Raw genomic sequence first — 16959 nt, forward strand, 5'->3', positions numbered from 1 at the left:
TAGCGAAATGTGTTCTATGTATTTATAAATCAATATTCCTATATTTATATGTAAATATATCTATAACTGTATATAATCATCTATATATATATATAGCCATAAATATATTTGTGCAAAATACCATCAGATATATATAGAAATATTTATTTATGAATAAATAGAACATATTCTTGTATGTAAAGTACATTGGAATGTGAAATATTTTGTCGGGTTAGTTCACATGAGAATATGCGATTGGGTTTGTGCTCAAGTAGGGTGTTAGGTTTGTTCCACTTTTTTTGCTCTATTGACTTTTATGGGGAATACGTCTTTTTGTGCTCATCAGGAGCGTTAATTAGCACTCCACTTGTAATTGGCCCAAAATTTCTAATTAAGGAAAAAACAGCACTTCAATAACATTTGTTTATTTTGCCTTATTTGGCTGTAAACTGTTTCTGAAAAGTTTACTTGTCCCACTGGCTCCAGAGATGCTTGAATGGCGCTATTATACTGAATTATGATGTTGTGTGATTTACCTGAGCTTGCTATTTCTAGAAAATGATTGGTTAGCATATAGCACAGTTTATTTACATTTGCTTCTGATTGGCCAAAGCTTAGAAGAGCAGGAATTTAAATTCCATCCGTCTCTTGCTTTGCACAGCCTTGAGAATTTTGCTAACAAATTATATATACTGTAAAAATACATATATATTCAGATGATTTTGAAATATATATATATATATATATATATATTATAATGTTTAGCCAGAAGAAAATGCACTCTCAGGACTTTCATGCTGATGAAGGAGGCAAGACCTCCGAAAACGTTACAGAAATAAAAGTAACTTATTTATGAAAGTCCTGAGAGTGCATTTTCTTCTGGCTAAATATTTTCTACAAATTTGCACCCAGGCAGTTTTCCTCTGTGGGCGAGTTCTGGTGTTTTGGATACCTATATATTATAATGTAAATGTAAAATATATATCTATAACTATCCATTATAGTCTATGGGGAGAAGTTAACACAGTCATGATATCAGAAGTCCTGATGTTAGCTGCGTAAGGTTACACTTGCACACAAATAATGTACTTTCAACTTGTAATACACATGCTTGAGTGAAAGCACTAAATAGCGATCTATTTTTAATCCGGCCCTTTGTTTTTTGAAGTAATTGCACCTTAATAATATGAACATTACCACAAACTTGAACATGTTTATACAATGTTTTTATTATTATAGATTTTTTCAACAATGTTTATTTTGCCCCAGCTTTAGTTGCATAATTCAGTGAATTTTAAAAGCATTATATTTTACTGGTGCATCCTTTTTCTCACCAGGTGAGTTTTGACAAACGTTTTATTTTTCATTTTTCTGAGTATTATCCAAAAACTGTCTAAAATGTTAGTAGCAAATATTTGCAGCCAAACTGCACACAAATGTGTGGGAACTTAGCATAATTTACCATGTGAACTTAGCAAAATCCATATGAGTTTGCAATGTTTTTTGATGATTTTACAGAAACATGTGTATAGCTCTAGGCAGCTTCCATAAAATGCTAATATAGTAACATGATTATACTGAGCAAAGGTTCAAAGTATGTTAAACATTCAGGGAAAGTTTGAGAGGACTGAGACAGACACTGTTAAGTACAATAAGTTCCAAAAGAACAACTCATTTTTCTCTTCCAGACAGGTGTGAGATGATGACAAGTCCAACAGAAATCCTATGATACCTGTCTCTTACAAATCCTTACAGTAATTTGGAAGTAAACAGACACAGCGCAGACAGGCTTATTAACATCTGTCTAGTGTTGCAGAGGACTAGACTTTCCTAACTGCCTGTCTGAGTAATTTAACAGTATCTATGTTCACAAAGATATTAGCGTTCCTGACCTTTACACATTCATGAATTGAGCAAGTAATTGGAAATACAGTCTAAATACTCCATAATCATAGAGATGTGTCTGCATAGCAGTTTGTGTATATCATTTGCAGCAAAAAAAGTGATTCCGAACATACTAATTTATTTTAAACAACAGTTAAATGTGAATAACTGATAGAAAACCACACCACCATCACACTAAAAAAAAAATGCATGCTCGTTAATTCTATGAGTATGTTATATGCATTTCCTATTCAATATTACTGTGTGCCTATTTCACTGATTTATTGATACATTTTAAAATGTATGAGGCAAGCCGCCAATAATGCACAGATTATTTGTGTTTGCACATATTCTCCTACCTCGTTGTAATCATATTATAGGGGAAATATACATCTGTATATGGACAACATATCCTACTGAAGCAGCACTATTAACTTTTAAGGGAAGCATTTTACTATAAGTCCCTTTAGTATAGTCGGAAGCAAAATGGTGATAGGATACATGTATCATTTGTATGTATCTGCTTGGTAAGGTTAGCTTTAGCAATTAGAGTTTGTTTTCTTTTAAAGATGTGACTGTAATATCAAAAGTTTCACATTATATTGTTTATGGGCCGAGTTATAATTGCATATGGAAAGTGAGATTGAACTAAAAATGTTTTGCCAGTATTTTCGTGTGCTTTGTTATGCAGCAAAGAAACGTGTAATCAGAGACAGACATTCAGACGTACAATTATTCTCTGCTCAATAATAACACATCTGCTTAGTAAAAAAAATACAAATCATTTTGTTTTCTATAGTTTTGTTTTTCTATAATATGATGCACAGGGCACAACTAATTATTCACTACCATTAGAATTACATAATACAATTGTCAGTTCTTTGTATTACACTGACAGCAGTGCATATATTATGTCTAAAGTCAATTAAATGCGCACAAATAAGAATACCTTTCTTACAAATTTGAGAACCTTGTTAGCATTGAAATAGAGAGACATGGCACGGATATACTTCTCAGGGTAATAGAGGCTTTAAGAATTACATTTTACTTCTATGGTCGAAATTGCTTTGTTTCAATGGTATTCTTTGTTAAAGAGATACTTAGGTAGGAATCTGGGGCACTCCATAGCAGGAAGTAGTGTTGTCATCTAGTGCTGTGGCAAATGGATAACATTCTTGCAAAACTGCTGCCATATATTGCTCCAGGGACTTGCACACTCCTGAGCTTAAGTACCTGCTTTTTAACAAAAGATGCAAAAAGAATGAAAAGAATTTGATAATATAAGTAAATTAGAACGTTGTTTAAAATTGCATGCTCTATCTGAATCATAAAAGAAAAAAAAAATGTGTGTTTCATATCCCTTTAATGAATTTGGAACACAGTCTTTACATTGAGGTTCCTCCGCAACCTCATAAGTGTCTGGCCCAATCTTATATGCAAGAAACACATTAGAGCATTTTCTATTTGCTCTTTTTTGCCCCTATAATAATATTGTATCTTTTTTGTACAAATTTCATATACATATAATGTTCTTTAGTTAGTCACAAATAATAATAACGTTCTTTTAGATAAGAGAGATTCATGAAATATTTTTTGTGAATCCAATCATAACTATTTTTAAACCCCTCTTGCTTTTCTCATGAGCATTTGTTTCCTAGTCTAATTCATAGCAGGAGAATGCAGTGTACAGTCTGCAGACAAGACACATGACCCACAATGCTCCTGGGGCTATAAATAACTTACTACATCAATGATGTTACAGTGTAGAAGGTCAAAAACCAGAAAGGGATTCCAGACAAAACATAAGGTGAAAAAGTAACATTGTTTTCACTGGGACAATCATTTCACTTTCCTGTCTAGTCCGAGCAGTCTAAGTTTGCACACAAGCCTGTACTTTTACTACAGTGCCTGAGTCACTGTGTGTGAATCATAACATACCATCCACATTACAGTAGCTAAGTACATATGTAGATGGTTTCAGTCATATACTTTAAAGTCAAGGTCAATTTTCATGTGAAAGTGTTTTAAAAAACTATTAAAAACAGGGGCACTTTCATTCCTGAAAATTGACATAGCACGTATTTTAAAAATACTTACCTTGTTCTTCTGAAACGCCGGATCGCCGTTCTGAAACGATGCCCCACCTGTTTCTTCCTGGTTTACTTACCCTGCAATGACGAAACCGGCTTCCTCCAATCACAGCATTGCCTGAGGAAATTATTACCCCGGGGGGGAAGCCGTGATTGGAGGATGCCAGAATCATCATTGCTGACGTATGAAGAGGCTTGCGACGGGCTGGTGAAGTACTGGAGCGGCTTCAAGAAGAAAGGGTAAGTATATTTTTAAAAATTGGCTGAAATGTCAATTTTCATGAATGAAAGTGCCTTTGTTTTTAATAGTTTTTTTAAAAACCGGGCACTTTCACATGAAAATTGACCTTCACTTTAAGAAAACATTAAAGGGACATTATACACTCATATTTTTTTTGCATACATGTTTTGTAGATTATCTATTTATATAGCCCATAAAGTTTTTTGTTTTTTTTAAATGTAGAGTTTGGCTTATGTTTAAAGAACATTGCTCTGATTTTCAGACTCCTAACCAAGCCCCAAAGTTTTTTCAGAATACCGTCAGCTACCTACTCCAGCTTGCTCCTGTTTGTGTAAAGGGTCTTTTCATATGCAAAAGAAGGGGGAGGGGGGAGGGTCTTATTTACCACTTGCAGTGGGCTTTCCAACTGCCTTTTCAACAGAGCTAAACTGAGAGCTTCTAAGTAGGTTTTTACACAGTTTTATACTGGATTTTTATATCAGTATCTGTGCATCTTATTCTTTATAGTAGTGCCTATTACATGCGGTTATATGAAAATGTATACTGGTATTTTGAGCACAGTTAGGCTGTTTATACAGCTAATAGAATGATCACAGTAGTTACATATTTTATTTATATTTTATCCTGCAGTTTAGTTTTTAAAAGTGGATATATTTAAAATATTCATTCAAAGGTATAGAATAGACGATAGAAAAAAACATGAAAAGGGGCCAGATTGCAAGTGGCGCACTAATGATAGCGCAGGTCTTAATAAGCCAATATCACTGGACCATACTTACATTAGCACGCAACTTGAGATATATATATAAATATGTATGTGCGCACACACACACACACACACATATATATATATATATATATATATATATATATATATATATATATATATATATATATATATATATATAGCAATAAAGTGAGTCACACACATTTTTTGCATATAAAAGTTATATTAACACTATAATAGCATTATGTCTTTAAAAACAATGTACATACTTAAATTAAAAAAATACTTTATTGCTAAAAAAAGATAACCATCATATGAGCCTTCAGCGAGTCGTAATCTTTTTGCTGGTGGTGTGTATATATAAGTATTTATGTGTATTAATGTGTTTTTATATGTATATATGTTTGAAAAATGGCACCAGTAACCTTACTTGATACAGGGTTGCTACAAACTTTCAATTTGTAAAAAGAGCAATATCTGTGAAGTGCTTGAGCTGATCGAAACAGCCAATAGGATTGAGTTCACATTCTATTGGCTGATTGGAACAGCCAATAGAATGTGAGCTCAATCCTGTTGGCTGATTGGATCAGCCAATAGGATTGAAGCTCAATCCTATTGGCTGCTTGCATCAGCCAATAGGATTTTTTCACCTTTAATTCCGATTGGCTGATAGAATTCTATCAGCCAATCAGAATTCAAGGGACGCCATCTTGGATGACAAAGAGGAAAAAGAGGATGATCTGCGCCGGATGTCTTGAAGATGGAGCACTCCGCTCCCGATGGATGAAGATAGAAGATGCCGTCTGGATGAAGACTTCTCCCATCTGGAGTACCACTTCTCCTCATGAAATTTTGTATTGGTGGCAAATAAATGTTATATTTTATCAAAAGGAACTCTCAAGAGCGTGTTATTATCTATTCATTGTATTCTTTGTGACCGGCAACACGCTTCCTCATAGTTGTGGTTTTGACGTATCCACGGATTGGATGCAAGACACTGGATGTCACACCCCTTACCCAGGAGACCCAGGAAACAGGATTTGCTTTGCGGCGGTATGCTGATGGGAGACGGAGATGCACAGGTCCGACCTGGATTACCACACTAAGGTACAGATTACCGTGTTCATTTATGTGCACTCGAAGTGGGATATATTTGTGAATACAGGTATAAACATAGAGTTGTTTCAGACACACAAGATCTGTCACCTAGTCCGCATTTGAGGTGTGCGAGAGGGAATACATCCCAGGGCGAATACTGTTACACATATATATCTCCACGGGTCTCTCAGCACCGCTAGCACTCATCTCAAGTGGCATCTTTATGGGACTAACATCCTTTCCAGATAGCACAGAAATACATGAACTGTATATCTAAAACTTTAGAGTGTTTGGTCTGCAATCACCCTCTCTTTAAACAGTGTATATTTGCAGACATATTACTGTATTTCCTGACGGAGGGTAGTAAAGTCTAAAGCTAAACACATTGTAAAATGTGTAACACATTTGTAAAGACATGTTGCAACATGTCTGAGTACTTTTGCTTTCTTGAGTTTATATTATAATTCTCAGCAAATGTGTTCAGAGCTTATTATGTGACTTGCTGATTCATGCTATTGGTGCACAACCAGTAATTCTCACTGATTGGCTATGAGACACTAACAGATCATTATTTTAGACTACTAGCCAGAGAATGGCCGTGCTTCACCCGTAAAGGGAAGGAGCAGTTCATGAAATTGTTCATCTGAAGGTCAGCACTTAGCGTGCTTAGACACTTTAATTTGCAATTTAAAAAAAAAAAAAAACACATTAAAGGGACAGGAAACACCAACATTTTCTTTCATGATTTGGATAGAACATAACATTTAAACAACTTTCCAATTTACTTCTATTATCAAATTTGCTTCATTATATTGTTATCCTTTGCTGGAGGAACAGCACTGCACTACTAGCAGCTAGCTGAACACATCTAATTAGCCAATCCCAAGGGACAAATGTGTGCATGTACCAATCAGCAGCTAGCTCCCACTAGTGTGGGATATGTGCATAATCTTTTTTTACAAGGGATACCAAAAGAACAAAGCACATTTATCAAAGAAAGATGTGGCTCTATTGATTGTAATGGATCTTGCAACTGTGATGTGAATCTTTATGGATTATGCAAATTTTTTAGTTGCAATGTTGCACTCATTCATCAAAATTTAGTTTCACAAACAAGAGAGAATTTTAAATTGTATTTTTTTTTTAAATCTTCTATTCCAGTACTGAAAAAAATACTTAATATTTTCTGCATATGAAATATGTCCCTCTTTACCAACAGAGTTGTCCTTATCAGCCAATGAGCAGTCTGTACCAAGTGATAGATTGTGCAGATTTACACTTCGGGGTCAATTTATCAAGCTTCAGGCTCACCGGAAACAGAAGTTATGAAGCAGTGATCTAAAGACTGCCGCTCCATAACTTGTCCGCCTGCTCTGAGGCGGCGGACAGAAATCAACCCGATCGAATATGATCGAGTTGATTGACACCCCCTGCTAGCGGACGATTGGCCGTGAATGTGCAGGGGGCGGTATTACACCAGCAGTTCACAAGAACTGCTGGTGCAATGATAAATGCAGAGAGCATATGCTGTCGGCATTTATCGATGTGCGGCGGACATGATACGCTACATCGTATCATGTCCATCCGCACTATCATATATTGACCCCTTCCTGTCAGTTTGTAATCATCTTTCATTAAACCTTTTTTTTTATTTTTATTTATGGGAATGTTTCATAGTTTAAAAGTGTGACTTCATAATCAATTTTTACATTTTAATTAAACCAGGAAACAATAGAATTTATTCAACTGTGAACTGGGCATTCATTAGATGGATATACTGAAAAGAATATTAAAAAAAAAAAACATGAAAAATTACATTGATGGATAAGAATACTGTTGGTGAGACATTGTATGCAGAGACATCATTTGAAAAACAATAGGAAAACTTTCTAATTTACTCCTATTATCAATGTTTCTTCATTCTCTTGCTATCATTATTTGAAAAAGAAGGCATCTAAGCTTTATTTTGGTTTCAGTACTCTGGACAGCACTTTTTTTATTGGTGGATGAATTTATCCACCAATCAGCAAGGACAACCCAGGTTGTTCACCAAAAATGGGCCGGCATCTAAACTTACATTCTTGCATTTCAAATAAAGATACCAAGAGAATGAAGAAAATTTGATAATAGGAGTAAATTAGAAAGTTGCTTAAAATTTCATGCTCTATCTGAATCACGAAAGAAAAATTTTGGGTACAGTGTCCCTTTAAGAAATCATAAATAAAAACCCTTTTTCGATAATGCCAGGTTCCTCTGCATTTATCACTGTTTTTGCTGAGTAATTTTTCTAGACTTGATAGCTCAGCTTATTCAACACAATTCTTGGAAGTTAAGTAAAAAATACCCCTTATTACTGGCAATACTAGAAGTAAAGATGCATTAAATGCTTACAATGCAACGACTATTATTACAGTTCACACCTTCTTCCTGTCATACCATCCTGCTTTAGTTTGGGTTCTTATCTTTAATTCTTGAATGGTTGACTCACTCAAAGGAGCACTGTAGTGGATAAAGTACATGTGCTAATTTAGTATGGCACATAATGAGGCCCATTTATCAAGCTTCAGGTCTAAAGACCGCTGCTCCATAACCCTGTCCGCTTGCTCTGATGAGGAGGACAGGAATCGCCACAATACAACCCGATCGAGTACGATCCGGTTGACTGACACCCCCCTGCTGGCGGCCCATCGGCCGTGAGTCAGCAGGGGGCGGCGTTGCACCAGCAGCTCTTGTGAGCTGCTGGTGCAATGCTGAATACGGAGAGCGTATTGCTCTCCACATTCAGCGCTGTCTGTCAGACCTGATCTGCACTGTCGGATCAGGTCCGACAGACATTTGATAAGTCTGCCTCAATGTTTGCTCTTCTGACCTATAGGGTAGCTTACAAGTACAATCGATAAAACACGCTACGTTATCTATTGTGAAGAATAACACACAATCTGGTGGTGGATGGTTAAATATTTAATCCAAATCATTTTAACACAGCCAAAACTTTTTAGTGTCCCCTATACTTTTAATGAATAGCACTTGTAATCTACACCTATGTGTTAAGCACATAGATAAAGCCCTGCTTGAGAGCTGCAGTCTTCAACAATAAATGTTTAGCTCAGGATCTGCAAAGCTTGTGCCACCTGAGCAGTACTTTGTTAATGTATTTAAACCATTTCAGCAGGTTCAACACAAGGTAAATAGTGCAAAAATGCCATGCTCTAATGAATTAGAGCATTTCTGGGCAACTTCTTAAACTTAACAATAATGTTTTGCAAGCCTTAAAGGGACGGTCTACTCCAATTTTTTATTGTTTAAAAAGATAGATAATCTATTTATTACCCATTCCCCAGTTTTGCATAACCAACATGGTTATAGTAATATACTTTTTACCTCTGTGATTGCCTTGTATCTAAGCCTCTGCAGACTGCCCCCTTATTTCACGTCATTTGACAGAAATGCATTTTAGCCAATTAGTGCTGACTCATAAATAACTCCACGGGAGTGAGCAGAATGTTATCCATACAGCACACATGAACAAGCACTACCTAGCTGTGAAAAGCTGCCAAAATGCACTGAGATAAAGGGCATAGCAATTAACATATGTAGCTTTCAACAAAGAATATCAAGATAACAAGGCATATTTGATTATTAAAGTAAATTGGAAAGTTGTTCAAAATTGCATGCCCTATCTGAATCATGAAAGTTTAATTTGACTTGACTGTCTCTTTAAGGGCCGTATGTACATGTCTGGCCATAAAAATACACAAATATTATATATTTCCTATCCATTTCTAGTCTCACAGGGACATATTAAGTATTTTGCAGGGTAAACTCAATCTGCTGTTCTCCCCTAACAGAGTGCTCTTGTAAGTTGTGGTCACCACAAAACTTAGTGTAAAAAGCCATATGTAGCCCTCAGAATGCCAGTTAGCTATCTCTGAATTTGCCAACTCTAAACTGTGCAAACAATTACTTACTATGTGGAATATGGTAAAGTAACAGGGTTTCCCCCCATTGTTTGTACATTTTATTGCTTGTTCTATATCTGCCATAATTGCATCAGCAATATCCATTGTAATTTACAAACATGGACAATAACATAAAAACTGTGGAGCATGTGTTTTTTCAATTTAGCCTCAATTTCTAAAGCCCCTTGTGTAAGTTTGAATAGATTCAGCTAGTGTCCTGCTCTCATGCAAGCTGATGTGAACAAAGATTTTCTCTGTCACAGTAATGTGACATATCATGCTGACACCATTAGAGGAATAGGCTAAGACATCTTGCAACTGTAGAGCCTTGTAAAAACCCCATAGAACAAACATGAAAAGAACAGAAGTATCATGAGTATAAATATAAATAGACAATCCATGTGACAATATTACACATGGAAACCTGAAAATATCAACACAGTGCTGTAACAAAACAAGTCACAGGTGTACATGAGTGCAGCTTACAGAGTTTTCTTCAGAGGGACTTATCACATGTGATTGTCAGTGTTATGCAGTATCCATTTTAGTAATTAGTTAACACGAGAGGCATACGATCACACAGTCTGATAGGAAGATCACAGGTTTCAGGGCTGTGTAGATATCCTTGCTCAGGTTTATATAACAGCATGGCTCTCACATGCCTGTGTGTGTGGTGGATACACCATCAATAATATATTGCATTTCAGCTGTAGTGACATAAGATATTACTTACAGGCACATGTAACCTTTAAACAGCATCACTTGAAACCGATACAGAAAAAAGATGACTAGAAAATATCAAATTAAAATCTCTTTAGAAAAAATAGGAAAATTTCTTAAAACAAAATTTTCTCCAGTAAGCAAAACCCATTTTTTTTTTTATTTCTTTATTTATATACCAATTCAAGCAAACAGTTCATATGACAATTAGAGCAATGCAACATAAAAAAAGAACATATAAAAATCGTTTGTCATATATGCCATACAAATAATATCTTATATCCTCGTCTCTCCTGAACCCAGAAAAACGAGACAAAAATGAAACAAGATTAATAATCAACTAGCTAATATATTACACTCTTATCTCTTGAATTGGGAATTTTCACAACCTTAAATTAAAATACATATAAGACTGGCCACTAATTCAATTAGCACAGCACAAGTCAAAATCAAACATTACTGGCCCAAAGGGACAAGACAAAACAACACAGAGAAAGAAAAGAGAGAGGAAGAAAAAAATAAAAAAATAAAATAAAAAAAATAAATAAAAAAAAAATTATGTTATGCTCCAGTCTAGTCTATAAGTACAGCTTCCTGTCAAGGACTTACTATCGACTTACTATCGATCCCTGAACAGGGCCTTTATATATCGCCAAATTTATAGATCATCCCTACTTATGTATCCTGCTTTAAAGAAAGGTTTCATTATTTCCTCTATAAACTCAGCTGTCTGAACCTTAATGATCTTCCTCCATTTTGTAAAGAAAGCTTTAAACTGATTCACATTGCCGGGTTCTATATTTAGTTGTTCACATATCAGCTGCCCAATCACCTTCTGGCTGAACTCTGCTATGCTAGGATATTTTTGAGCTTTCCAATACTGTAATATTAAATTCCGAGCTACTTGTATTATAGTCGTTATAAGCGCATATTCTTCTTTCTTAAATTGATTCGGAAGTACAAAAAAAAGTATTGAAGTAAGCGTAGGGGAAAAACGTTGTGTTAAAAATCTGTTTACCCAATATGCCACCTTTTTCCAATATTGTAGTATCTTGGGGCAATGCCAGAAACAATGTGTGATATCTGCCTGTGGTGCGTAACAGTGGAAGCAATCTCCTTTGGAGTTTTTATCCCATTTCGCTAGTAATTTAGGGGTAATATATGCATTGTTTATGATGTAGCTATGTGTTTCCTTCCACCGCATATACTTATCTCCAACTATTTCTATACTTTGTTTGATATTTGTTTCTGTAATTTCTGGCAGAATCTTTTGCCATTTATTCTGTAGATTCTCTAAATGTGTCTTACCTAAGTTTTTCATAATCATTTTATACCATGTTGCGATTGAGAAAAAACCCGCCCTGTAAATTTGAATACCTATTCCAACTATTCCTAACTCCCAGTTGCTGTCTTGATTATACGTTAAATGATTAAAAAATTGTCTGGCCTGAAGAAAGCCAAAAAAGTGATGTCTCGGTAGACCAAATTCTACTTGAATTTGGGAAAAAGATTTTGTCAGCCCTGTTCTTTTATCTAATAATTGTACTATGTACTCCAAACCTGCATTTCTCCAGCTATGAAATATTCCATAATTCAATCCAGGTCCAAAATCTATATGTCCCAGAAACGTAAGATATTTGGATACCTTGTAATTGATGTTGAGAGTATTACAACATTTTTGCCATGCCTTTACTATGTTACTTATCATTCTCAGATTTCGAATTTTTGGAGGTAATTTGGAAAATGGGATATGCAGTAAATCTTTTAAGGAAAAGGGTTTTATTAAACTTTCTTCTATCTCTGGCGAGGAAAATTGACTTATTTGTGTGATCCAATCAGCAGCGAGTTTTACCATAGTAACCTGATTATATAATTTAATATTGGGCAGGCCATATCCCCCAGCCTCTTTGTCAAGATACAACAATCTTTTAGCTAATCTGACCCTTCCCTTTCCCCATAGAAAGGAGTTACATTCTTTTTCATAATTCTTCAAGTCAGTATTTTTGAGAAATATAGGTAAATTTTGCAGTAAATACAATAGACGGGGGAATAAAAAAGTCTTCAGAATCGTGATTTTGGCTGATAAAGCTATGGGAAGTGGTCTCCATCCGTCTAGAAGCCTCTTACTTTCTTGAAAGAACTTTGAAAAATTTAAGCTATACCATAATCCTGGATTATTGCTTACATTTATACCCAGGTATTTAATTTGTTCTACTTCGTGAAAGGGATGCTTAATCTGCTGCCCACAGGGTTTTCTAACCCAAAGTATTTCTGACTTACCCTGATTGACCTTATAGCCAGAAAACGCACTGAATTCCTCTATTAATTCTAATAATGTTGGTATAGTTTGAGATGTTCTAGGCAAAAAGAGTATTATATCGTCTGCGTATAGTGCCAAAGACACCCTGCTGTCTCCTACCTTTACCCCCGGTAAGCTTTGTCTCAGCCTTATAGCAAATGGTTCTAGTGACAAATTAAATAGCAAGGGTGACAACGGGCACCCTTGTCTTGTTCCTTTTGTTAACCTTATTTTTGGCGACAGTTGACCATTTATTTGAAGGCAGGAGTATGGTGTATTGTAAATCAGTTTCACAAAATTATAAAAATTCCCTGTTAGGCCAAATTGTGTTAGTGTAGTGAACAGGTGGTCCCAATTAATTAAATCGAAAGCCTTTTCAGCATCTAATGTTATTAGGGCTACATCATTTTCACAGTTTTTTCCTTTGGCCTTAGTTTCATTCCAGTAATGATTTAAAGTCATTAGAACTTTTCTTATATTTTTTGAAACATTTCTCCCTGGCATAAACCCTGATTGATCCTGATGAATCAACTTATTTATGTACTTTTTTAATCTGTCTGCAATTATTGATGTGAGAAGTTTATAATCATTGTTTAGTAATGATATTGGTCTATATGCATTTGGATTTTCTGGGTCTTTACCTTTTTTATATATTAATGTGACTGTGGATGCAGAAAACAAGTCAGATCCTGAAAAATTATCCCTAAAGTACTGATTAAAGAGGTCACCTAACGTGCCGGGTAATTCATTTTTCAGGATTCTATAAAATTCCACTGGAATTTGATCTGGGCCTGGAGACTTATTCAGTTTGGCCTTTCCTATTCCTTTAATAATTTCCTCTTCTGTTATCGGCAAATTTAATTCCAATAATTCATCTGGGTCTATTTTTGGTAAAGTAACTTTTCCCCAAAACTGTTCTTTTATCTTTTTATCACATGCTCCTGCCATATTAATTTCCTTGTAATATTCATACATTGCCTGTCTTATTTTACTCGCAGTTGTGTATCTTGTCTCCCCAATTTTAATTGAGGTTAGATATCTTTTCTCAACCTGCCTGTTCTTCATTATTTTAGATAATACTTTAGCTGACCTTCCATGATGGCTGGTGAAAAAAGCATTCATTTTTTTTCCTGTTTAGCTATTTTTATTTTCAGTAAGTTCTCTCTTTCTATCTTTGCCTTTGTATAGTCAACCCAGCTTTTCTCATTAGGCGTACTAATATAGGCTTTATACTTATTTTTTAGTTGGTTTGCCAACTGCACATCCATTGCTGTGGTTTTTTTCCTCCATTTAACCATATAGGCCTTTATTTCTCCCCGAAGTACTGCCTTGGCAGCCTCCCAGAATATTTCAATCTTATGGTAATAATTTTTGTTTTCATCATAGTATAGTTTCCATTTTTTTATTAAAAACCTATTAAAGTCGCTATCCTGAACTAAGAATCTGGGGAAATAAAAATTGTTAACACCGCTCTTCTGCTTCCTAATCCCGTCTATCTCCAGACCAACAATTGCGTGATCTGAGATTAGTATATCCTGGATCATAGGATTAAGATCAAGTGAAAACATAGCTTCACTTATTAGAAACAGATCTATCCGAGACATCGCTTTATGTGTCTTAGACTCGCATGTAAATGCTCTTATATCTGGGGTTTTTATTCGCCAAATATCAAAAAGATTCAACTTGCTACGAAAAGAGGCGAATAATTTTTCTTCCGCTTTCCTACCTATCTGGGAGTAGCCCTGTCTAATTCTATCCATAATTGGACTGGTTGTCATGTTAAAATCCCCGGCAACGATCAGATTTTTATTGATATATGGAAATAGTTTAACATATATGTTTTCCCAGAACACTGGATCTAACTCATTTGGGCCATATATATTGCAAATTACTAGGTGTGTATTACCATGTTCTACTTCAACTATGATGTATCTCCCCTCTGGGTCCTGTATTTGGTTAACAATTTTGTACATAAAATTTCTTGCAAATAATATTGCGACCCCTCTCTTGCGTTTCGGTCCAGGTGCGGATACTATCTCACCTACCCAATTACATTTAAGTTTAACAATCTCCACATCTTGCAAATGCGTCTCTTGTATAAGAGCAATATCTGGTTTATTTTTTTTTAGCAATTTTAAAATTATACTCCTCTTTGCTGGGGAGGTTATTCCCCCAACATTCCATGACATAATATTAACTATTTTAAACTATAAAACTGAATTAATATCAGAGAGAGCAACACAAAGAAAAAAAAAAAAAAAAGAAGAAGAGAGAAGGAAAACAAAAGACAAAGACCTGTACAAACAATAAAAACTCTTTACTCTGCATACCATATCTCTGTACATCTAAACTTGACACCTTCATAGATTCAATACATTTATAATCTAAAAAGAGTAGAGCCCTTACAATGGCCCTTATGTAGTTGTTGTTGATGTCATACATTGCAAAGCTAAACTAAACGGGGCACCGCCTCTCATCCTATATCATCAGCTATAGTGTGCTAATAAAATCTTGAGCTTCTTTTGCCGTTTTCAATATCACATTTTCATTATTAACTTTCAAACAAATTTTTGCTGGATATATGAGCCTCGCCTGTACACCTCTCTGAATTAAGGTTGTGCAATAGGGGGACATTTCCCTACGTTTCATTTGTGTTTCCATTGAGTAATCTTGAAACAGAAGTATCCTATTCTGACCTACCATTAGCGTACTTTTCTGTTTAAATTGTCTCATTATTATAACCTTCGCTTGGAAATTCAGGTATTTTATCATAATGGGTCTTGGTTTAATTGTACTTTCATGGCCCATTTTGGGAGATCCTAATCTGTGTGCCCTTTCTACCATGAATAATGAATCTGTAATTTGCAGACCTAATAACGTTGGCAGTTCTTGCGAGGCAAATTTATTTAGGTCCTGGGGCATAATAGATTCTGGCAAACCCACTATTTTTATATTATTCCTGCGTGACTGGTCTTCTAATTCCTCTACTTTGGCTTGAAGTTTTAATATTGTTACTTCCTGAGCTTTGACTTTCTTATCTTGTAGTCCTGCCTGGTCCTCTAGATCTGAGACTCTTAATTCTACCTCTGCTATCCTTTTTGAAAATTGCCTAACCTCCTCCGCGAGGCCAGAAATATCATTTTTAATAGCATTAAATTGTGGCATTATTAAATCAGTAATTTGTTGCATAAGTGTCTGAGTCTCCTGTTTATCAGATTGTACTAATTGTGGCTCCATACTGGTTTCTAACTCCAAATTTTTTGTTACTTTCTTATCACGTTTAGTTGGCATTGCTGGCGATTTTTTTGCTTGTGTGATAAATCTATCCATGTGTTTGTGCAAATGTACTTTCCCTACTTATACCCTGTCCGTGTGGGTATTATTAATTTATCAAACTGGTAAAGTGCAACAGAAGGTGTATATATACATATATATGCACATACACACATATATACGTGCCGTGTATGAGCGAGAGAGAAAAAAAAAAAAACATATACCTGTGCAATTGAACACCACAAGGTGAGGTGTATGTTACCCTGCCCTATCAGTGCAGGTGAAGGTGCAAATAAAGATAATCAAAAGAAAACAAAAAGGAACAAAACCACGATAGAAAAAAAAATAGTGATAAAAAATATAAAGGAAAAAAGCAAGTGAAAACAAGAAAGGAAGAAAAAAGAAAGAAAGAACTATTTAAACGCTGAATTCAGCTTCAGTGAGGTGTGTTAAACGCCAGCCCTTGTTATTTCTGATTTTCCTAAAACCTCTTTTGATACAGTTTTATCAGAGCTAGAATATACAGACAGTTTTTACAATATCAGTAGGTGGAGAACACGAACTCCTATGGTTATATGCATATAATTAAACAGTTAAGTAGTATATATTTGATACTATCATCAGACTCCACAGATTACCCTCTTTTTCTTGCAAGGCTTCAAACACAAAAAACAGTATCCCCAATCTTT

Source organism: Bombina bombina, chromosome 2 (assembly GCF_027579735.1).
Source record: "Bombina bombina isolate aBomBom1 chromosome 2, aBomBom1.pri, whole genome shotgun sequence".
Classification (NCBI taxonomy): domain Eukaryota; kingdom Metazoa; phylum Chordata; class Amphibia; order Anura; family Bombinatoridae; genus Bombina; species Bombina bombina.